The sequence below is a fragment of the Oryctolagus cuniculus genome, chromosome 15, assembly GCF_051225735.1.
Source record: "Oryctolagus cuniculus isolate XC-2025 breed Fujian yellow rabbit chromosome 15, ASM5122573v1, whole genome shotgun sequence".
Lineage (NCBI taxonomy): Eukaryota > Metazoa > Chordata > Mammalia > Lagomorpha > Leporidae > Oryctolagus > Oryctolagus cuniculus.
Genome location: NC_142881.1, coordinates 10,275,817 through 10,299,129, shown reverse-complemented (window position 1 = coordinate 10,299,129; position 23,313 = coordinate 10,275,817). Strand labels below are relative to the sequence as shown.

General features: G+C 48.7%; 1 long non-coding RNA gene and 1 pseudogene across 3 annotated transcripts in view; both read left to right on the top strand.

Moving 5' to 3' along the window:
* LOC149121904 (uncharacterized) overlaps positions 1-23,313 on the top strand; it is a 76,889-nt gene that overhangs the window by 34,828 nt on the left and 18,748 nt on the right. The window contains exon 3 of one of the 3 annotated variants that reach the window (XR_016221514.1): positions 9,561-9,977. The exons of 1 other annotated variant lie outside the window; for it this stretch is intronic. This is a non-coding gene — a long non-coding RNA (uncharacterized LOC149121904). Of the gene's footprint in view, positions 1-5,151; positions 5,294-9,560; positions 9,978-23,313 lie in introns of those variants that run through there. One more of the 3 variants, XR_016221518.1, reaches the window with a different exon arrangement.
* LOC127484308 (U4 spliceosomal RNA) lies at positions 17,299-17,409 on the top strand (annotated as a pseudogene).

The following is a 23,313-nucleotide window of genomic DNA, read 5'->3' as shown; positions in this document are numbered from 1 at the left end:
CTAACCAGCATTCTGAGAGGGATACTGGCATTGCAGGCAGTGACTTAGCCCTTCTGAGCCACAAAGCTGGCCCCCTCAGATATATCTTATAAAAGAATACCTCCCTCTGTCTCTCTGTAACTCTATCTTTCAAATAAAATAAATAAACCTTAAAAAAAAGAAAAATAGGAGGCTGGCACTGCAGCATAGTGGGTAAAACAGCTGCCTGCAGTGCTGGCATTCCATGTTGCTGGTTGGTGTCCCGGCTGCTCCACTTCCGATCCAGCTCTCTGCTATGGCCTGGGAAAGCAGTGGAAGATGGTCAAGTCCTTGGGCCCCTGCACTAGCATGAGAGACCCGGAAGAGGCTCCTGGCTCCTGGGTCCTGGCTTCAGATTGACCCAGCTCTGGCCATCGTAGCCATTTGGGGAGTGAACCAGAAGATGGAAGACTGACACTCTCTCTCTCTCTCTCTCTCTCTCTCTCTCTCTCTCTCTCTCTGCCTGCCTCTGCTCTCTGTAACTCTTCCTTTCAAATAAATCAATCTTTTTTAAAAAAAAAAAATAGGGGCTGGTGCTGTGGCTTAGTGGGTTAATCCTCCGCCTATAGCACTGGCATCCCATTTGAGCACCGGTTCTAGTCCCGGCTGCTCCACTTCGATCCAGCTCTCTGCCGTGGCCTGGGAAAGCAGTGGAAGATGGCCCAGGCACTTGGTCCCCTGCACCCTTGTGGGGGACCTGGGGGAGGCTCCTAGCCCCTGGTTTTGCATTGGTGCAGCTCTGGCCGTTGCGGCCAATTGTGGAGTGAACTGGTGGATGGAAGACCTGTCTCTCTCTCTCTCCCTCTCACTGTCTGTAACTTTGCCTTTCAAATAAATAAATAAAATCGTTTAAATAAATAAATGCAAAGTATTCCATTATTTGTGTGGGCCACAATGAACATTGGTGTCCAGTTCTGACAGTTTTTCCTGTTATAAATAACACAGTGGTGAATCATCTCTCGCATGTATCTTCGGTGTATCAGTGTGACACACCTGCCTCATTTCCATGGCACAGAGCTCCCTAAGAGACTCCCACACCTCCCAGGGCCTATACACAGAGTTTAGTTCTTGGGGCTGGCATAGGGGTGTTAAGGTAGCTAGGTAGCTATTAGCCTGTGTGAGTGAGAGGGGACAAAGAAAATGGGAAGAAAGTGAGAATTTGTAAAGAAAATGAATTTTTGTGCAATGGAACAGGGACACAGCCCTGAAAGCAGGCTGGCAGTCCCTCCTGCAGTCACTGTAACCCTGTTAGACAGCTTTGGCCCTGTCGCTCCCCCTCTTCGTGGAGGAACGACACAGGACCCTGCGCTGTTCTTTCGTCTGCTCGGCCCTCCCCGGGTTTGCTGCTGGTTCTTCCCGGGTTGGCTACTATCCCTTCCACCTCCGTGGAAGGGCAGTTCCCCCTGGCCGCATTCCCCACTTCCGCAGGGGAGCGGCACACCGCCGGCCGGCTCTTCTCGGGGGCTGCACAGTGTTCCTTCAGATGTTCCCCTTAGATGTTCCTCATAGATGTTCCCGGTGCATGCCGTCTCTCTCCTCCTTTATAGTCCTCCTCCGCCAATCCTAACTCGGCTGCCCACACGCCGAGTACGCTGCTCTCCAATCAGGAGCAAGTCCTACAGTTTATTAGCTGAACTGGAGGCAGCTGTGCGGAAGCTGTTTACTTCTCTCCCAGCGCCATATTGTGGGAGAGCAGATGCATAGAATAATTAATTAATAATTAGTTAATTTCAGTAACTTAGTCCAGTCCGGATTGCTCCCCACAGATCCCCCTTTCTTTTTATTTTTGGCGTTGATACGCGCCTGTCTTCGGTGTCCCGCAGCACACACTCTGCTCTACTTGCTAGAGTTGCCACAGGTTCTTACAATCAGGCAAACTGAATCCGGGTCCTCTCTTCGCCATGTTGTGAGGAGGTTTTTAGGCGCTGATGCGTGCCTGTGTTCGGTGACCTGCGGCTCACACTCTGGTCGAGCCGCCTGCTGGCGCTTACCGCCTTAATTAGGCAGACCGAATCCAAGCCTTCTCATTGCCTTTTTGTGGGGAGGCCTTACTGATGTTAATTCGTGCCTGTCTTCGGTGACCTGCGGCGCATAAGCTGCTAGCCGCCCAGGTGCTCATCGCCTCACTAATCGGGCAGACCGAATCCAAGCTCTCACATTGCAGTGTTGTAGGGAGGCCTTTCTATTTCTCTATTTCTCTATCTCCGGGCATTCCTATTTCTCCCATTTTACTTCTATCTTCCAGCATTCCTATTTCTCTTTTACTTCTAAACTTCTGTTTCTCTTATCCCTGCAGCTTCCCGCTGCCCGCCCCGAGGCTACTTCTCGGCGGCTTCCCAGCTGAGCCACTTCAGCCCGCGCCTCTTTCATCTGTGCAGCTTCCCGGCTTTGCGCGGCTTGGCTTCGCGCGCTCCGCGGTCTCCACGCCCTTCGCGTCTGCACCACGGCCTCACGCCAGCCCCGTTCCCTATCTATTCACGCCCCGTGCTCTCTGCACGCGGCGGCTTCCGCGAGTAACACAGCGTAGCTTACGTGTCCGCCACTAGCATTCAATCTAAGTTCCCCGGGCTAGCCTGGCGAATTCAACCCAGCATACGTCTCCGCCCCACGATTTGGCTTCCCGTCCTTTGCTCCCCGGGCTAATCAGACGGATCCCAATCTGGCTTACGTTTCAGCTTCTGGTTTCAACTTTTCGCCCCCCATTCCCGGGCTAACTTGAGAACCCCAAAGTGGCTTTCGTTTCCGCCTTGGCCTGCCCCCCGCGGCTTCAATTTCCCTAACATTTTTCTCTACCCGGTATGTTTCCCCAAACTTTCCTCCAATGATATTCCTCCCTCATTTCTCCTGGCCTCTCCCCACAGTCCGCGTCCGAGTCTGTTTGTTCTAGCTTTCACTTTCGCTTTCGACCTTAGAGATTTCTCCCAGCTTCCCCCCGTAGTCCGTATCCGAGTCTATGCCTAGGCTTTCAACAGCCTCCTCCGGCTCCCCTTTCGTCCGGCTTTTCCCTAGGCTGTCCGCTAGTCTCTCTCTCCGATATTTTCCCTAGGCTGTTTGCTAGTTTCTCTCTCCGATATTTTCCCTAGTTCTTCTCGTTTCTTCCCTCCTAAGTTTCATATCCGTCCTAAGTTTCCTATCCGAGTCACGGCACCATTATGTCGCTCCCCCTCTTCGTGGAGGAACGACACAGGACCCTGCGCTGTTCTTTCGTCTGCTCGGCCCTCCCCGGGTTTGCTGCTGGTTCTTCCCGGGTTGGCTACTATCCCTTCCACCTCCGTGGAAGGGCAGTTCCCCCTGGCCGCATTCCCCACTTCCGCAGGGGAGCGGCACACCGCCGGCCGGCTCTTCTCGGGGGCTGCACAGTGTTCCTTCAGATGTTCCCCTTAGATGTTCCTCATAGATGTTCCCGGTGCATGCCGTCTCTCTCCTCCTTTATAGTCCTCCTCCGCCAATCCTAACTCGGCTGCCCACACGCCGAGTACGCTGCTCTCCAATCAGGAGCAAGTCCTACAGTTTATTAGCTGAACTGGAGGCAGCTGTGCGGAAGCTGTTTACTTCTCTCCCAGCGCCATATTGTGGGAGAGCAGATGCATAGAATAATTAATTAATAATTAGTTAATTTCAGTAACTTAGTCCAGTCCGGATTGCTCCCCACAGGCCCTGGCCCTGAGTCAACTCAGGGGACTCCCCCTACCCTGCACCAAGGTGACTGTTAGGTCTGATAACACTGTGCTGATAAGATCCTGGGAGAATGGATGGATGGATGAATGTCTAGGCTTCTGGCTTCAACATGGCCAAACCCTGGTCATTGTGGCCATCTGAGGAGTAAATCAGCAGATGGAAGATCTCTCTCTGTCTTGACTTCTCTCTCTTCCTTTCCAATAAATATATACTTATTTTTTTTTTAAAAAGAGTCCAGTTCTTTGGTCAGATGCAAACCTTCTTCCACATTTTCTTTGAAATATCCTCACAACACAAAACAAACTCATTCTGAGAACTAGATCCAAATGGACCATTCAGGTATACCATTAGTTTAATGTCTTGATTTCAACCCAGAGTTTTAGGTTGCAGATGACTCCCTCTTATATACTCATAGAAAAACATGCTTTTCCACCCAAATATTAGAATAAAACTGTGGGTTCAGGAGGACATGCTGAATTCTTATTCTGCAGCTCTTGGCACCACCCCTACTCCTCCCTGGAGAGGTCTGTCCCACATTAGTAGTTGAGTGTAAATGCTAGGGGACCCCTGGAGGATTTCTTCTGGGCGATGATGTGGTCAGATGATCAGATCAGCCAGCCTGAGAGAAACTGGAAGGCACTGAGACGGGAGACGGGAGCCTTGGTGGACTGGTTAGCGAGAGAGGGAGGGTGGGCTCTGCTGCCAGAGCTGCAGTGATGGGGGTAGGGCTGGAGGGGGAGGCAGAATCCACAGCCTTCACCTAACGCATCATTGTCACGAATAGCCAAGGGGGGGAGAAATCCAGGGTGCTGCGAGTGTTCCCCTTTCTGATCTGATAAATGATTCGATGAGAATTATGATCCCAGTGTGCTTCCTGCTTCCCGTGACCAACAGCAAGCCCACAGGTCGGCTAGTGATCAGTCAGAGTACAAGGGCACTTCAAATCCTGGAAGATGGAGTTAAAAGATCTGTTTATTTTGGCGCAAAATACATTTGAAAAGCATGCATAGTGTTTCCTAACTGGTGTTTTCCCTGAGCTTTGGGAAGAGCCCTCGTGTGAGTTGCTGGGGTGATGGGTTGACTTGACTGATTCTGCTTTTATTACTGGAAGACATCGTGCAGTGCGCTTGTAGTAAATAACGCCAAGATTCAGCCTGGCTCTTCATCTTCCACTGGTGACGTGGACCCAGGGGGAGTGACAAGCGATCTGGACGGGGGGACACGGTTAGGTTTGTGAAAGAAATGGACGATCTCCGGTCTCAGGCGCACTGGTTGGACTTTCTATAGAATTTAAAGATTTTGAACTGTATTCAGCTGAGCAACAATTTCCCCCTCTCCTTCTCTGTGCACTATTACCAAATGGCCAGTCTTATTACTTTTGGTTCCTCCTTGAGCATGGCAGATAAACTTATTGGAAAGCAACACTCAGCCCTAATCTTGGTTCATTTTGAACAGGCCCCGAGGATCGGCATCCTGGAAGCTTCCCGATGTCCTCTGATTGGGCTGATTCTCTGGGGCAGCCGTCTTCTTTCTTGTCTGCTTGGGTTTTCCCTCCTCATCACCTCTGGAGGCCAAAGCAGGGCTCCGGCTAAGATGCTGGGGACTCAGAGCCGCGGCGGAGAAGCAGCGCTTTGCCCTGAGGCAGGCATAGCAGCCTTGCTCTTTACTTCTTTTTATTAAAAAATGTTTTCTCCTTTCTTAATATTGTCCCTGATTTTATTTTCAAAATTGCAAAAAAAGTAAATTAGATTTTCTCCAGTGAGCATGGGAAAGATGATCCTGCCCCTCTCCCCTGCCTCCCTCTCCCCCTCCCCTGCCTCCCTGCCTCCCACTCCCTCTCCCCTGCCTCCCTGCCTCCCACTCCCTTTCCCCTGCCTGCCTGCCTCCCTCTCCCTCTCCCTCTCCCCTGCCTCCCTCCCTCCCACTCCCTCTCCCCTGCCTCCCTGCCTCCCACTCCCTCTCCCCTGCCTCCCTCCCTCCCACTCCCTCTACCCTGCCTCCCACTCCCACTCCCTCTCCCCTGCCTCCCTCCCTCCCGCTCCCTCCCTTCTCCCTTCCTCACACTGCTTGCTATGTATTCCCTTTGATCTTTCGCTTTTCTGCAGAGGTGATGGGCTGCAGCCCTGAAGGAAGGCCAGTCCTGGCCCCCCAACCTCACGTTCGTTCGCTTCCTCTGCACCCTCAGCCTTATCGTGCTGCCTGGTTCCTTTAAGCAAGATTGTGACCCTTGATACTTGCCTTTAGTCAACTATTTATAAATGGTGCTTAAGTACTGGCAGTATTTCTGTGTCTTATCCCCAAGCATGACCGGGAGACCCTTCTAGAAAATGTGGAGCCTTGCTCAGATGCTCCCCATTCCAGTGTGTTGGCAGCTGCCAATCAGGAACTTTTGAAGGCCTTCCTGTGGTGCTCAGGATGTGGGCAGCTCGTTAGCTGCTAAAGTGAAAGGAAAGTGTATTTTAATTGTAAACTCTGACCAACATGAGAAAGTGTTACAAAATTGTGGGGAAAAAAAAAGGTGGACTTATTGTACCTTTTGAATCTCTCATAAAACATTCACTTGCTCTCCAGTTCCTATTGATTTTTTTAAAAAAATTATTTATTTATTTATTTTGAAATCAGAGTTAGAGACATAGTCCAGCTGCTGGTTTGCTCAGCAGATGTCTGCAGCAGCCAGCGCTGGGCCAGGGAGCTCATACTGATTTTTATGCACCTGTTTCTGTCAAGGGGCTAAACACCCAGTAAGAACGACAAATTCTAATATTATGAAAATGGTTAGTTTTTTTTAAAAAAGGTATATTTATTTGCTTGAAAGTCAGAGAGAAAGGAAGGAGAGAGTGAGAGTGAGAGCGAGAACAAGAATGAGAGAGAGAGAGTGAGTTTCCATCTGCTAGTTCACTCCTCAGATAGCCACAACGGCCAGGACTGGGCCAGGTAGAAGCCAGGAGCCAGGAGCTTCATCTGGGTCTCCCATGTGGGTAGCAGAGGCCCAAACAGGTAGATCATCTTGTGCTTTCTCACGCCTTTAGCAGGGAGCTGGATCAGAGTGGAGCAGCCAGGACAGGAACTGGCACCCACGTGGGATGCTGGAACTGCAGGTGGTGGCCTTACCTGCTGGCCATGGTTAGTGTTGGTTAGGACGGTGTAGCTTCTCAGGCACATCGCTGCAGTCATTCTACTTCAAATTCACCTTCCAGTTGCTCAACTTCTTTTTAAAAAAATTTATTTTATTCATTTAAAATAGCTACAGAGAGAGAGAGAGAGAGAGAGAGAGAGAGAGAGGTCTTCCATCTACTGGTTCACTCCCCAAATGGCCACAATGGCCAGAGCTGGGCCGATCCAGATCCAGGAGCCAGGAGCTTCTTCCTGGTCTCCCACATGGGTGCAGGGGCCCAAGCACTTGGGCCATCTGCTGCTGCTTTCCCAGTCCATCACAGAGAGCTGGATGGGAAGTGAAGCAGCTGGGACTTGAACCTGCAACCATGTGGGATGACAGTGCTTCAGGCCAGGGCTTTCACCTGCTGTGCCACAGCGCCGGCTCCAAGTTACACAACTTCTTAAGGTCACAGACAAACATTGTTTAAATTGGTAAGCCTGTCTGAATATTGTCTTGTTACAATGTCTTGTTTATTTTCCAGATCAAATAGAAATCATTCAATGAAAACAACTCCAAATTATTAAAAGCAAAAACAACAAAACAGCTCCAACTATCAGGAACTCCAACTATAGGCAAACAGATTCAGGCTGTATGTATACTGAGACACTTTTTTTTTTTTTGACAGGCAGAGTGGACAGTGAGAGAGAGAGACAGAGAGAAAGGTCTTCCTTTGCGTTGGTTCACCCTCCAATGGCCGCCACTGCCAGCGTGCTGAGGCTGGCGCACAGCGCTGATCCAATGGCAGGAGCCAGGTACTTCTCCTGGTCTCCCATGGGGTGCAGGGCCCAAGTACTTGGGCCATCCTCCACTGCACTCCCTGGCCACAGCAGAGAGCTGTCCTGGAAGAAGGGCAACCGGGACAGAATCCGGCTCCCTGACCGGGACTAGAACCCCGTGTGCCGGCGCCGCAAGGCGGATTAGCCTAGTGAGCCATGGCGCCGGCTCTGAGACACTTTTTTTTTTTTTAATATAATGATGTAATTTTATTATATATGTAGTACACAGCAAGTGTGTCCTTTATAAACAATACATAGGTACCATATAGAAAGATATAGATACACTTAGGGATACTTTGTACATACACATGTAAGGATATATATTACATACAGGATGAGCATAGCTTATATGAATGTATGCATACCTACATATATGCATTTTCTTATATTCTACCTAAATCTTTATAGTTTTGGAAAATAAATTATTTCAGGTGACAGAGGTATAAGAAAGAATTTTCCAGCTGTAATCATGTATACTTTTATGTTTTTGATATATTGTCACTCTGAGACACTTTTTACACTGGTGTAAAGGAACTACATAAATGCCAATAAAGGGGAGGAGTATGTTTTGGAAAAGCCAGGGACCTTTTTTTTTTTTTTTTTTTTTGACGAGATGATGTCAGTGTATTGAGTATCAGCTAGAACCAAAGAGGCTGTCAGTCCTCACCCTGCGGGGGACTGAGGGAGAAGACCCCCCTGGCAACTGCAGAGAGTAGGTCCAGTGATGATTTCTGATTTCTGAGAGCACAGGAGGGAATTGGGACCTGGTGTTCTGTTTTGTAAGCATTCGCGAATTGGTGCCCTCTTGTTGCATTGTCTTCAGAAGGCGTAGGCATGGGAGGGATTATTCTAAAATGAATTAAATCACTCAGGGTTATAACTTGTCCAGGGTGTTAGCTAACAGTGATGACCATCATAACAAATATGGAAAAGATATAGATGATCATTGGGTAAGCAAAGATTTCCACTGAATTTTTTACTTTAAAAATGAGGCCTCTATAAACACTGGGGATGGTCATGCCCCCACCCCCACCCTGTGTCCTTAGTAGTGCTGCATAGGGGCTGCATAAGGGCCATCTGACCCAGCTTCACTGTGGGTGCATGGAAACTGAGTCTCTTGTCTACTCTTATTTTTAACCACATTTGGGCTGGGCGTTTGATCTAGCGGTAAGATACCAAATGGGATGCCCTATCCCATGCACAACTTCCTGGGTTTGAGTCCTGGCTCTGCTTCAGATCCAGCTTCTTGCTAATGTGCACCTTGGGAGACAGCATTGCCACCCATGTGGGAGACCCAGGTTGAGTTCTCAGCTTTGGGCTGGCCTAGAACTGACTGTTGAGGGCATTTGTGGAGTGAACCAGTGGATGGAAAATCTCTCTCTGTTTATCTTTGTCTCTCTCTCAAAGAAATTAACATTTTTCAAAGACATTGAGTCAGGGGCTATTGGATCACAAACACCCTGTTGCACTGCAGTCGTGGCTTAGCTATGAGTTAGCATGTTTATTTTTCTTTCTGCATTCTAAAACGGCAGATGCACTTATGTCTGAGGGGCAGATTAGTTTGCAGGATCTAAGCCATAACCACATAATGGCTTGAAATGAAAGTGCAAGTTAAATATCATCATTATGACAGGAAGAGAGAGAGGTAATGAACTGAAAGCATCATTTATAGGAAAAGTGTTTTAAAATATTCACTAAAAACAGCCAGTTTGGGGAGTGGAAAATGGGTAGGCACATGGTTTTGCAAAAATTCATTGGAGCACCTTTGGGACACATAAAAAATGATGTGTTTCAGACTGTGTGTGTGTGTGCGCATGGATGCACATACCTGTATATACAGACAGACACATACATATGAAGTTACAAGTATTTTGGCAAAAGGAATGAGTTGGAGGCTATTTAATGACATTATTTTTTATGATCTTGCCCAGTAATCGTCTTGGGTGGATGGACTTTGGCATGGAGGAGGGCTCTGAAATGAGTCCCAGGCTGTGCTACACTCCTGCCAGCGTGAGCTTCCTGTGGCGCCTTGACCAGCCTGGGGTGACAAGACCAGTAGTATCAGCAGACGGTGATCTGGCTGTGGCTCTGAAGATCTGGCGTGCGATGTGATTGGCCCCTGCATTCGGTTGACTTGAAAGAAGGAGGTTGCCTTGTTTGTGTGTGTTGGGGGCCGAGAGCAGGGAGGGGTGTGGGCAAGGGGCTTATCTAATCAGCTGGAGTCCACAGAGCGAAAACAGAAGAGGAGATTCTGCTTCAGGACAATGCATCCACCCCTGCCTGGGGTTTGCAGGCCTGGGCCCCAGCAACTTAAGGCTGGGGCCTTAATTCCTTCCAATAAACCTCTTTAGTTCTGTGTATTTGCATGCGTATTTCTGTCTCTCCTCTGTCTGGTTTTCTGTGGCACCTTGACTGATGTGGTCGGATAGGTGTACTGGACAGTCTTAGCTTTCCTGATTTGAATCTGATATTTCAATGACTTAAGTCACATTTACGTAAACACAGGTACTGAAGTCTGGATAGTATTCTGAAGAAGGGTTCTGACTGGGTGGCAAGCGACTGAGGTAACAATGCAATTCTGTGAGAACTTTTTCTTTAGAGATCAGTTGCATTTCATTCCCTGAAGTTTGCTTTCTGAGCTGACTTGCCCTGCACGGCCTTTAGGAAGAATACGGTGCCATCATTCTTCTTTCCTGTGAAAACAGAGGTTGTGAATTCTGCCTGGGAGTCTGAATTCTTCAGTATGAGGAATAATTTTAAATTTGCTGTCGATACTGACAAAAAAGAAAATCCTTACCAGAAGCAACCTAATAACCAGATAATGTTTTAAATAAATGTGCTGATTGCTGTAGGTGAGGCTCTGTGGTTTACCTGGGCACAGGCTTTTGGGTGTGGCAAACGTCTGGCTGTGCCCCCACCTGCCCGTCCCCTTTTGCCCTGGGAAAGGGTGGAGGTTGGGGTGGGGGCTCCTCTGGCTGGAGAGTTGCAGGGGTGGGAGTGTGCTGCCTGACTGGCCCTGTCCAGAGTGCTGTGAGGCCTCCTCTGGCAGAAGTGCACAGTCCCTCAGATTAGCTCCTCCGGCATGGCCAAGTTCATTTCTAGTGCTAGGAGCCTCGTTGTGGCTGCGTGAGAGCCGTGTCCTCTAGCCATGGGTTTCCAGGAAGAGCGTGGAGCTGAGTGACACGAGATCTCTGCCCTTGGTCCTCTCGCCACGTTGCTATCGTGAGAGAAACCTGCTGGCCTCCTGTCCCTGACCCTCCAGGAAGGCCACCGGCACTGTGGACCAACCGGAGACCCACCTGGGAGCTGACAGTGCATTGCCCCGGCCCCGCTTTAATCTGTGAGATTCCTTCCCCCACTCCACTTCCTTTAATCCCTTGGGGAGTTTGGAGCTGCCTGACTCCAAATAAACTCTTGCTTTCTTCCACTAAAAATAAGTAAATAAATACACTGCTAATCAAAGTCTGACCACACTCACCACCAGAAAATCTAATCATTACCAAAAGTCTCCTCCCAAGCCTAACACTGCCTCCTCCTTCTCTCCCACTGTGGTTGTACTGCACATGTGGTGTTCTGACTGCAACTTGCTGGCCTGAGCATGTCTGGACACTTCCCAGTAGGAACAGTTGCATTTTAATTAATTCCCCTGAGAATTTAGATAGTATAATTAAATCCATTCTATGGGTTTCTTCCGGGTGATTTTTTGCCTCCAGTTGCCCATCACTGTGGTTAGGAATCTAGCGCGACATAGGTGGGGCCTTACAGGAGGCAGCATTTACTCTCCGGGGAGTCCACTGTGTTCCCCTTAGCTGGACCAGAGACGTCAGCTGCTCTGGGAGTGCACGACACAGCACCTGCAGGAGTAAACCGGTGCCCCCAGCGCTCTGCCCATGACGTCAGGGGAATGAGGAGGCAGGGACTGGCACCTGCCAATCCCCGGGCAGCAGGGGCAGGAGCAGGGGCAGGAGCAGGGGCAGGAATGAGACCCAGGCACTGTCTTGAGAAATGCTTCTGTTTCCAGCTGGAACCTGGGAACACAGTCAAGCTTGCAAATTAGAAGTGTGGGAAGTATAAGATATTAAGTTTATGAATAATGTAGACTCAAAAAATGGTGTCTTAAGCAAAATGGGAATTTGCTTTTCTCCCCTAAGTAGAAATCTATGGATGAGAAATCCACATATAGAATGGAGATCCCATAAAGTAACCCAGGCCCCAGGCTCCTACACATTTTCTGTTCTGTCATTCGTTGTGTAGGGCTTCAAATCTTTTTTAAAAAACATTTATTTATTTATTTGAAAGAGTTACACACAGAGAGAAGGAGAGGCAGAGAGAGGTCTTCCTCTGCTGGTTCACTCCCCAATTGGCCGCAATGGCCGGAGCTGCGCTGATCCGAAGCCAGGAGCTTCTTCCAGGTCTCCTTCAGGGGTGCAGGGGCCTGAGGACTTGAGCCATCTTCCATTCCTTTCCTAGGCCATTCAGCAGGGAGCTGCATCAGAAGAGGAGCAGCTGGGACTTGAACAGGCGCCCAGATGGGATGCTGGCACTGCAGGCGGTGGCTCTACCTACTACGCCACAGGGCTTTAAATCTTAAGGTAGTCTCTTGACCACACTTCTGCCACTGGAGCTTTGGCTATCACATCCAAGTTCCAGGCAGAAAGAGGAACTAAGAAGGGCAAAGATACTCATCAACTGACTTAGCCTCCTCCTATACCTCTCCCCCCATGCAGGAAACTGAAGCTCTCACTCCTGTTTTCTGCCCAACAACTTCTTTCTACTTGTGGGTCAATCATAGACCAGGACTTGATGGTTCATGGATTAAAATGCAGCTGCTCTTGTCTGCAGAGGGTGCTGAGAGACACAGGCTTGGTTTTTGCTGGACACAATGCCTCTCGAGGAAATGTTAGGCAATGGGGGAAATCAGGAAGCAGGGTGGAGGTGGTTTGAGGCATTTTGCCAAATTGTCTCCTCTCCTGGTGCTGCCATTTCTAAAATTATCCAAACCAACCCTGGCTTACAGGGCTTGCCATGAGCTGGCCTCTGTGTACTTGTTCTGAACTTTATATTTTCTCTTTCTGGATCTTTGTGTCGCTGGCTCTTTAAAGTCACCTTTTCAGAGAAGATGTTCCTGAAATGTAGTGTGTCCCCAGTCGCACTGACCACACGGCCCATTTTATGTTCCTCCTGCAGCCTTCGGCATGGGACAGTGCCATGGTCTGACCGTTTGTTTGCTCCATACCTGCATACTGAACCCTAACCCCACACTGTGATGGAGTGAGGAGGCGGGGCTTGGGGGAGGTTGTGAGGTCGGGAGAGTGGAGTCCTCCCTAGTGACGGGGTTGGTGCTCTGAGGATGGGGGCTCATTCTACCAGGCAGGGGGACAGTAAGGAGGCAGCATCGAGACCGGGCCCTCACCTGACTCTGAGGCTGTGGGCACCGGACTACCTGGCCTCCAGAACCGTGAGAAATAAGTTACTGGTGTCTCTAAGCCACACAGTCCATGGTGTTCTGTTAGAGCAGCCTGGATGGACTGGCAGAGCTGCCTCTGTTCATTTGTCTGCCTCCGTGTCTTCCATCAGGGCATAAGCCCCTGGAGAGCAGGCACCTGTCAGTCATGTTCCCTGATAATGATGTTTCAACACTTCTGTAGAGACTCACATAATGAGCTTGCTTGGATATGGAAAGAAATGACCCAGGGGCTGGTGACGTGGCTCACTAGGCTAATCCTCTGCCTGCAGTGCCGGCACCCCAGGTTCTAGTCCCGGTTGGGGCGCCGGATTCTGTCCCAGTTGCTCCTCTTCCAGTCCAGCTCTCTGCTGTGGCCTGGGAGGGCAGTGGAGGATGGTCCAAGTCCTTGGTCCCTGCACCTGCATGGGAGACCAGGAGAAGCACCTGGCTCCTGGCTTCAGATCGGCGTAGCACTGGCTGTAGCAGCCATTTGGGGGGTGAACCAATGGTAAAGGAAGACCTTTCTCTCTGTCTCTCTCTCTCTCACTGTCTAACTCTATCTGTCCAATAAATAAAGAGAAAAAGAAAAATAAAGAAATGACCCTTGGCACTTCGATGGCAGTCGAGTCCTGCTTGACCATGGGGAAAGACCTGCACCTTGAGGACCCCCCAGGAGTAGTCTAGGGTCTACCTGGAGCAAGCAAAGTGCCTCGCAGCTCTGTGCTTGCTTCCAGCTCCTGGTTCAAGTTTGCACATCGTCCAGAATCCAAGTTGGCACTGACTTGGACCTCCAGGGTTCTTCCAAGATTAAAGAAACCTTGACTACGAAATCTCTGGCCCAGGTTTCCTGTGCAACTATGCTCCATGCTGGTAGAAATGCAAGTCGAGTCTGTGGTCCATGGAGAGCTGTTCATGCCTACTGCAGATGGAGGCAGATCCTGGGACTGAGAGCGTGGGAACTCCTTCCAGGCCTGGATCTCTGTGCCCCTTCCCCCACTCCGTACCCTCTCCTCATGGACCTCTGAGCACAGCACCAGCTGTCACACAGCTGTGTCTTCCATGATGGGGACCCTAGGGCGGAACAGTGCTGCCCTGCAGATGTGTTTCTCACCGCCTGCATCAAAGCACGGAATGGTTGTTAAAATGCAGGTGCCCAGGCCCAGGCCTGCCCCTGAAGCTGCCCCCTGCCTCAGGTGCCCAGGAGAGCTGGGGGCTCACGGCTGCTCACGAGCAGTAAGCTCTCTCCCAGGCTGGGCCGGATGCGGTACTTTAGGGTAATTTTCCTGGGATCTTTATGCTTGATGATTTCCCTCTTTATAGTCAATTTCACAGAAGCCAATTGAGTGATCTGAGCTCATGTAATTATCTGGAAGTCGGCCTCCTGCACTCTGCTTGGAGATGGACGTGGGGGAGAGACCATGGGCTTTGGAAAATGCAGGGCCCTAGGTCTCCAGAAGTCACTGGGAAGAGCTCTGCTGACACCCAGCCCCCCGTGGGAGGGAGCGCACCTGTTTATTCCCATCGTGTGCCCGCTGCGAGGGCTGTTCTTTCTCTCGCTGCTTGGAGCTGCCGGGTTGTGTGGCCTGCAGTCTGGGTAACGTGAGATTCAGCTCGTTTCGTGCCACAGGCACTTATTACATATTCACCACATGTGGGCATTTTGCTAGACTCTGGGAGAAGGGGTTGAGATAGATGTTCACTAAACGATGGCCCTGCGGTTGGGGCTGCAACCTCCTGGGAGAGACATCACTCAGCAGCTAAGTATGGCGCGAGGACGCAGCAAGTCAGCACTAACGAGGCACAGCGATAAGCGAGGAGTGATTCACTCACAGAGGAGGTTCCGGAAGGCTGCTTGGAGGCAGTGTCATTGCCGCAGGGGGGAGGAGGAAGAAGGGGCAAGTTGCCCAGAAGGCAGCTGGAGTCACATAAAGGACAGCGAGGCAGGATCTGCAAGGAGACCGTGCTGTGTGTGAGAGATGTGTCTATTTTATGCTGTGGCTTTCGGCCTGTGGGACAATGCAGACTATGCCTCCGGACCTGGGGTGCAGAGCTGCTTGGTGGGTATCAGTCAGTGAGCTGCCAGCTGTGTTACCCAGAACCCTGGGTCAGCTGCCCTCAGACCTTCTCATTCCCCATCCGGAGCACAGATGGAGGTTCCCTGTGGTGCTGGGTCTCTAGAACTGGGTGTCCTGGGGCATCCATGTGCTCACATCACACATCCTTTAAGTTGCAAACGGTGATGCCCACAGCCTCTCGCTGCTGGATGCTGGGGAGGTCCACCCTTGGCCAGATTCCCTCTTGCTTTCTAGAACCTATGTGCTCAGTCTTTTCAAATTTCCTGGTCCTTTTCCTGTCTCCCTTGTTGGCACATGGTGTGTTGGCCATACACATTCGGATCACATGACCCACATAGGTGTGCTCTCTGGAAAGTAGCATTTCTGCCACCTCAGCAGTTATGGTAGCCTGCGCTCGCTGAGGCCGGCTGGATAACCTTGTGATTGGCTTGAGATGGGCAGCAGATACTCCAGATTCTCACCCTTGCCTAGACCAAGCATGTGCAGACATTACAATGAGGTGCATGCTTTAGTTAGGAATTTATTGGTTTGAAGGAACAGGGACCCAACTAAAAGTAGCTCAGGTTGCAAATAAGTGCCTTGACTTACAGAAATCCAGGGATAGATCTTGGCTGTTAGCTCTACTGCTTCTATCTTGCTTTCTTCTTAAGCTAACTCTGCACGTGGCAATCAAAGTGGCCAGTGGCTGCTCCAAACAGCCCCCAGAGCTCCCGCCGCCAAGCACCTGGTGTGAAACAGCACAGGGGGCTTCTGACCGGCTCTGCTTGGGTCACATAACTGTTCTGGGGACAGTCTCTGTGGATGATGAGGGCAGAGCCGGGTCACTGCAACCACTAGGGAGCAGATGAGGCAACGGAACCACCCAGAAGGCGTGTTAGAGATCCACGACCTCGGTAACATGGGGATTCTGCCTTCCAAGTAACAGCCATTTCTAGCCAGGAGGAGAGGGCTTTGCCTGAGGCATGGGATGGGCATCCTTCCAGTCCTACTACCCTCCTTTCCAAAGTTGCCTCAGCCCTCCTGAGGGTCTCCAGGTCCACAGCACACATGCCTCACCGAGGAGAGAGTTCTCTACCCCAGGTTCCTGCACTGACTTTGCAATCAGGTGTGTCTGTGAGTAGGGCAGCCCAGGTACTCTCTCGATTGTCCGATTGATTTTTCAGCTTCAATCCTGTCAACCTAAGCCACCCTCGGGACACTGAGTAATGCCCGCTGGAGCGTTACATCCACCCGCTTAATTTCCATTTGAGAGATTTATGTGTGCAGTTGGGCACATCATTACCCTTGTGTGGGCACTCAGCACTGTTTGTGAATTAAGATTGATTACACAGGCAGCCACCTACACAGATTGCTTAGAAGTCGTTAATTCATGGTTGGCATTAACTTGTTTGATGGATATCATGAAACGCAAGTCAGAAAGAGCTACGAGTTCATTCCAGGGAGGGTGGGAATGCGTTACTCCCAGTGTTGCCCCATGATGATGCAGCACCTGGTGACGAGCTTCTTCAAGCAGGGCCCCTCAGAACACCTGCTCCGCAGGTACCAGATGGCAAAGCATCCACATTCCGAGGACTCACACAGATGAACAAAATCGCAGTCTCTAGGAATGGGGCCAGGAATCTGCATCTAAACAAATCCCCACTGGTTCTTTATGTGCACTGAAGTCGGAGGACCCTGTCCAGAAGTTTCCACGATGCTGCTCTGTGGGCTATTTCACAGTGTGGCAAAAGAGCAAGATTTGAGAGACCTTCTAGCCGCTCAGGGATGTGTGGCTCACCAAGAAGTTGCTCTGCTGGGAGCCCAGCCAGGCAAGTGCTAAACCAAGAACCCAGAAGGCTGGGGACAAAAGAGCGTCTATGAGCAAACCAACATGGTGGGACTGGGTAGGTGCTGTTCTGTGTTGATTTTGTAGCTGATGAGAGACCACAGGTCTGAGCTTTGCTATGTGGCAGGATCTTTCAGTCAGATCCAGGGGAGGAGCCAAATCCTGTGTTAGGGGGAGGCTTCTCAGACTTGAGGGCAGATGGCGCCCCCTGGAGGGCCTGCTACACCAGATTCCTGGGCCTCACCCCACAGATCCTGACTCGTGAGTCTCAGGAGGGTCCAGGATGCTACCTGCAGTAGGTCGCCTTGAAGTATCAAGGTGCAAGCTTTGTTCAGTGGCAGTATTGCAGCCAATGAGGTTTACCTGAGGCGCCATTATTGCTGATTGAAAACTTTTCCCAATACCCAACCGTAATGACTTGAAGTATCAAGGTGCAGTGGCGTGGAGGTCCTGTCACTCCTGTCCTTGGGGCGTGGCCAGGCCTCCTTCCCCACACGCATGTTCCATCTGTCTTTCTGGAGTTCTGTTGGGGTCAACAGAGAATACTCTGCGTTCTTGCTTTGTGCCTATGACTATAGCATAGCACTTTTCTGGATCTTTTTAAAACCCAAATTGTCTGACATTTAGAACATTTTTAGCTCCTCTACTCAGATACCTTAAGCATAAACAGCCAAGCCCAGGTATGGGTGGTGATGCAACTTTTGATGAAGGGGACAGAGCTCTTGATCTTGAATAGAATCTTTTTAGGGGATGATTTGGAGGCAGAAAAATAGTTTCCTTCAATCCCTAGGTTGTCTGGCTGGAATCCTGGAAATTAAATTGGCAGAAGGCAGACTAATAAGAGAAAAAGAGTTTATTAAGACATGATTGTGCACATAAGTGGGAGGAACTCAGTGACGCAAAGGGATGGTTAGAACTGGGGCTTATATAGCGTTTTAACAAATGAAAATGAATCTACGGAGTTAGCAAGTCAACGCAATGGGGGTTAGGCTTCCAAAGACAGCAGTTGTGGGAAGATAAATATGAAGGGGAAACAAAGAGAAGATGAGGGATACTTACATACGATTTGTTATATAGACTGCTCTTGCTCCTCATGGTGTCATCTCTGGCCTGGTAAGAAACTGCAGCTGTCCCTAGTGATCCAGGGCCTCAGCTCACAGGCAAACCAGGGGTCAGGACGGGTTGAGGCAGAGTTGCTTTGGCATCTGCTATTTCTTGAGCATCCTCACCTCAAAATAATCCTTGTGCCAAAATGGCCTATTTTAGGGTAAAATAGTCTTATCCCCTATAGGAGTAATTTTTAAAATTTATTTATTTATTTTGAATGTCAGAGTTACTGACAGAGAGGGAGAGGGGGAGAGAGGGAAAAAGAGAGGTGGAGAGGGAGAGAACCATCTGCTGGTTCGTTTTCCAGATGGCTCCAATGGCCTGGGGTTGGGCCAGGCTGAAGCCAGGAGCCAAGAGCTTCAGCCTGGTTTTCTACGTGGGCTGCAGGAACCCAATCAGCTGGGCCATCCCCAGACCATTAGCAGGGAGCCGGATGGGAAGTGGAGTAGCTGGGGCAAGAACTGATGCTCATATGGTTTGCACAACATTGGCTCCCCTCCAAGAGTGTTGCTTCTTCCCCTTCCCCCTTGGCCCAATCTATGGATTTCCTCTCTTGCAGTCCTTGCAGCTGGAGACAGCCTAGTGTCTCTTCTTCAGATAAGCACCCTTCCCTCCAGCCATTTCCAGGGCAGTGGTCCTGTATCTCCTGCCTTGTATGATGATTTCAGACGCTGTTCGTGAATCTCTGTACCTTTTCTACCAGGCTTGGAGGCAGTCTTCTAGTCCTTTTTTTAAAAAAATTCATTTATTTATTTGAGAGGCAGAGTTACAGAGAGAGGGAGAGACAGAAAGAAAGGCCTTCCATCTGCTGGTTCACTCCCCAAATGGCTGCAATAGCCAGAGCTGGGCCAATCCAAAGTCAGGAACCAGGAGATTCTTCTGGGTCTCCCATGTGGATACAGGGGCCCAAGCGCTTGGATCATCTTCTACTACTTTCCCAGGCCACAGCAGAGAGCTGGATTGGAAGAGGAGCAGCTGGGATGCGAACTGGTGCTCATATGGAATGCCAGCATGCAGGTAATGGCTTTACCTGCTATGCCACAACGCCAGCCCTTCTAATCCTTTTTAATACAATATGGAAGCAGCTACATTTTGACTTCTTTACTGTGAAGATTCTTTGTACTCAGATCTAATAAACTTCAGAGTTAGCTTAGGGAGATGTGGAGGCTTGGGGAGAAGAGATGATACGCTTGAATCTGGAAACCCAGGTACTTTGGCCCTGATCTTGAAGTTTTTTCCTTATCTGAGTAAATGATCATTTTTAACAGCTGCTATCCAGAAAGCTTAACATTAGACCATAAATTTTAATATTTAAAATAGAAACTTTTGGGGATATAATCTTTTGTCCTATATGCATGGAAATTTCTTGAGTGTTATGGAAACTAAAGAATGGGGTATATAAATAGCCATTGGTAAGTAATAAGTCCAAAAATTGAAAGCTGGTTAACTGCCAAGAATAATCAAATTAGTCGGTTCTGCACTGTCTGTAATGTAGCGTTGTAACTGGTGGTTCATTTATTTCACTGAAAAAAAAGGAGGAACAAAATAGCTTAATTTGCAAATACTGAAGTCTCGGCAATTGCAAAGGGTAAGACAAAGTGGACTGTTTGCTGCGCTCTTGTCCTCCACACGGCTTTGAAGGGCTACCAGCTCAGTGAGAACACTTGCTGTTTCCCGTTGAACTTGTACCCAGAGTTGTGTTTGATATCCCATTACCACAAAGGGAGGCAGTGCACAGTGGCCACATCGCACGCGGGGATCCAGAGGTCTGCAGAAGGAGCCTTCCCAGTGTCGTCACCTGGGACCCCAGTTCCTGTGCTCAGTGCTGCTTTGTCTACTCTCATGACTATTAGGAGAATTTACAATACATGCAGGGGGGACTGTTTCCATTGGCGGTGGCAGGAAGCTGTCACTGAGACCCTGCTCCATGCCCCCGTCAACTCCTCTGCCCACAGCACTGTTCTTCATCCTCATTTAATTCTTTCCTCCTACTCACCCCTCTCTCTCTGCAGATATTTCTTTGCCAAGCCCTCAAGCTGGATTCATTTATAACATTAATAATGTGGTGAGGAGTTCTTTTGCCCAAGGAAGAGTATAAAGCGAGCTGTGTCATTTTCATTCGTATTTTCCCATAAGCAGTCCATCTGCTTACTCATTGCTACTTTCGAAACATTAGCCTCTGCATTGGAAATTTTAACCTCAGGGATAATTAGGTCTGCAACACTCATGGTCGTTACTTTTTGGTTGAAAGTGATAAAAAGACCAGAAAACTGGGAAACAGAGTGGAAATGTTCTAGAAAACAAACTCAAATCTGTGAAAAAAGTCTGCATTTTCTCAAGAATTTTTCAGTGAGACAACAGAAGACATGAGTTTGAAAAACAATAATCTTCTTGTTGAAGAAAATATACTTTCTGATTTTCTCTTCTTTTAGTTTTCCAATAAAATGCTAGATATAGGAGTCTTTTAAAAAAGTTCATGAAAATGTGTATTGTGAAAAAATGATGCGTGGATTCCAAAAACTTTTGTACCCAAACTTATCTTTTTAATTCATCTTTCAACAAACTTTTTTTTGAAGCATCCTGTGTATATAATGCTGTTCTACCTGTTACACACATACTGAGAGACAGCTGGGAGATTTTGCATAAGGCAGCCAACAGCTTATAGATGGTTCATCAAGATTTTAAATTCACATACAAGAGAGATGTATTAACATAAATAGAGAGAGGTTTGTTTTACATTTGGGCGTGAATGAATTGGAAAGAATTTAGAAGATCAGAAAACCATGCTTTTTCTTCCCCTTAGATGAAATTCACACTTGCTCTGAATGGAGTGCTGATTAGTCCATCCCATTTTACATATATAAATATATATATACACACACAAATATATATAATATTTAAAGATTTTATTTATTTGAGAGGTAGAGTTACAATGAGAGGGAGAGACAGAGAGAAAGGTCTTCCTTCAGCTGGTTCACTCCCCAAATGGCTGCAATGGCCAGAGCTGAGCCTGTCTGAAGCCAGGATCCAGGAGCTTCTTCCTGGTCTCCCACGTGGGTGCAGGGGCCCAAGGACTTGGGCCATCTTCTATTGCTTTCCCAGGCCACAGCAGAGAGCTGGATCGGAAGAGGAGCAGCCAGGACTAGAACTGGTGCCCATATGGGATGCCAGCACTGCACACGGAGGATCAACCTATTGTGCCACAGTGCTGGCCCCCATAATATATATCGTGTGTGTGTGTGTGTGTGTGTGTATGCCTTCCAAATTGCTTTCCCTTCCATTATAGCCTTGGGTCTTTCTGCAGTTCTGAGCGGGCAGTGCACTAACTCTTCTCTTCATGTCACAGAAGAGGAAACAGTCGTTCACAGCAGCTGATGGCTTGTGTAGTGTGAAGCAGCTGGTGGTGACGAGGCTGGAGATTCAACTTGGCCACTGCCTCATTCGGTTGCTGGTAACAAGCGTTGAGTCCATGCTCTGGGCTGGGCGTAGGGGCCAGAGGCGACAGGGACATGTCGTGGCTACAGGGAGCTCTCAGCAGCAGTGGCAGTTCCGAGTACGCGGACTCTACAGAACTGTGAGTTTGGGACAGAAGGTCCCGTGCTCCTCCCTGCTGTGATTGTGTTCTGCAGAGCTGGGAGCAGGAGAAGAGCAGGAGTAATGAGTAGTGCGAGGAACTGAGAGTTGGACAGGAGATGCAAATGCCCAGTGGCTGGGAAGACACGAATAATTCAATGTGTCTCGTTCCACAGTTTTGTGCCTTTTTTACACTTTGATTCACCAAAAGGTGAGATTATTTATGCACATCTGTTTTTATTTTCTTGCCACCCAAATTACACAGTGGAACTGGAAGTTCCTTATACTTGTAATACCTTATTAATTAAAGAACGATGAATTCCCAAGGAGCTATGCAGTTAGACTCCTGGCTCTTGTTGATGCTTTCAATGAGGAAAATTCATCTCTCATCTGTTACATTATTTTCTTTGACATGAGAAAGCATAATAAATCCAAGAAGAATATCAGCAAACTCAAATCTGTCCTTTTCATTATTAGCACAGTGTGAATAATATGTCTTTACTGATTATTTGTGACAGGACCACAAAAAAGTTATAAATGATAGTTTCAAATTGTAATGAAATTGCTGTCAAGTTTTTTGGTTCAATATTTCCTAAGCAGCAGGTGATAACATTCAAAAGATTGGTGTCTGCAATTTTTCTGGACTCGGCTGGAATGATGAATGGCTTGGTCTTGATTTGAATTAAGAAAGAGGTATAAGGCAAGATCAATTACCGGTGAACTTGGACTTCAGTAAATTCAACTCTGGTTTCTGTATATGAGGGCACAGGGAGGGGTCAGGATGTGAGGAGGGCATGGTCTGGGCCAACAGCCTACCTGTGCACAAGTGATGTTTGCTCTGACAAGGTCTTCTCACTGAATCAATACCATGACAGAAGATCCTGGCCATAGCAGCAGCTTCATTGTTTTTGTGGTTATCCAAGCATATCTCCTCACTGTTAAAAATCTACATCCTATCAAATGTCTGACTTGGAGAGAGAATTTCCTGGAATCACCACTGCTCTCACGAGTCTCAAAGAACCACCATTTAGCGGTGCGTATTCTTGCAGTGGGTGCCTATACTACCCTTCCCTCCAATTTGTCTGATGGAAGAGAAAAGATCAAATAATACATTGTGAGCCTGGTTCATGGCAATATCTCACTCCATTAAAAGAACAAACAAAATAAAAGCAACTCACTGGAGCCTGGCCTGCTTTGCCGTTATAACGGCTATGTCCCTGTGACCCAGTGGCCGTGTCCCTGTGACCCAATAGCTGTCCTTGTCCCCTCCAGGCTGGTCTTTTTTGAATGCCACAGTAGCATTGCCCCAGGATAAGTGTTTTCCTCTACTGGAGTCATTTAAAAGTTCTGAGCCAAGACGCTTGCTCAAGGTTCAGCTCCCTCTTGCTCTGCGTTCCTGGTGCTCTGGACTTGGTGTCTTCCTGCACAAGGAGTCTGAGAGTGGAATGGGTCACAATTTATTTTCTGGAGTTCATGACTTCCAAGCTTCTTAACCTCAGTGAGCCTTAGTCTCCTTGGCTGTATTAAGGAAAAGTCTGAGATGAGTTAAATTGAACAGTGGTTAGATGAGCAAGAAAAAGATTCCAGAATGGAATGCCCTGCCATGTGCACAGGTTGTATTTATAGCCAGAGAGCAGGAGGTGACCACAGAAACACCT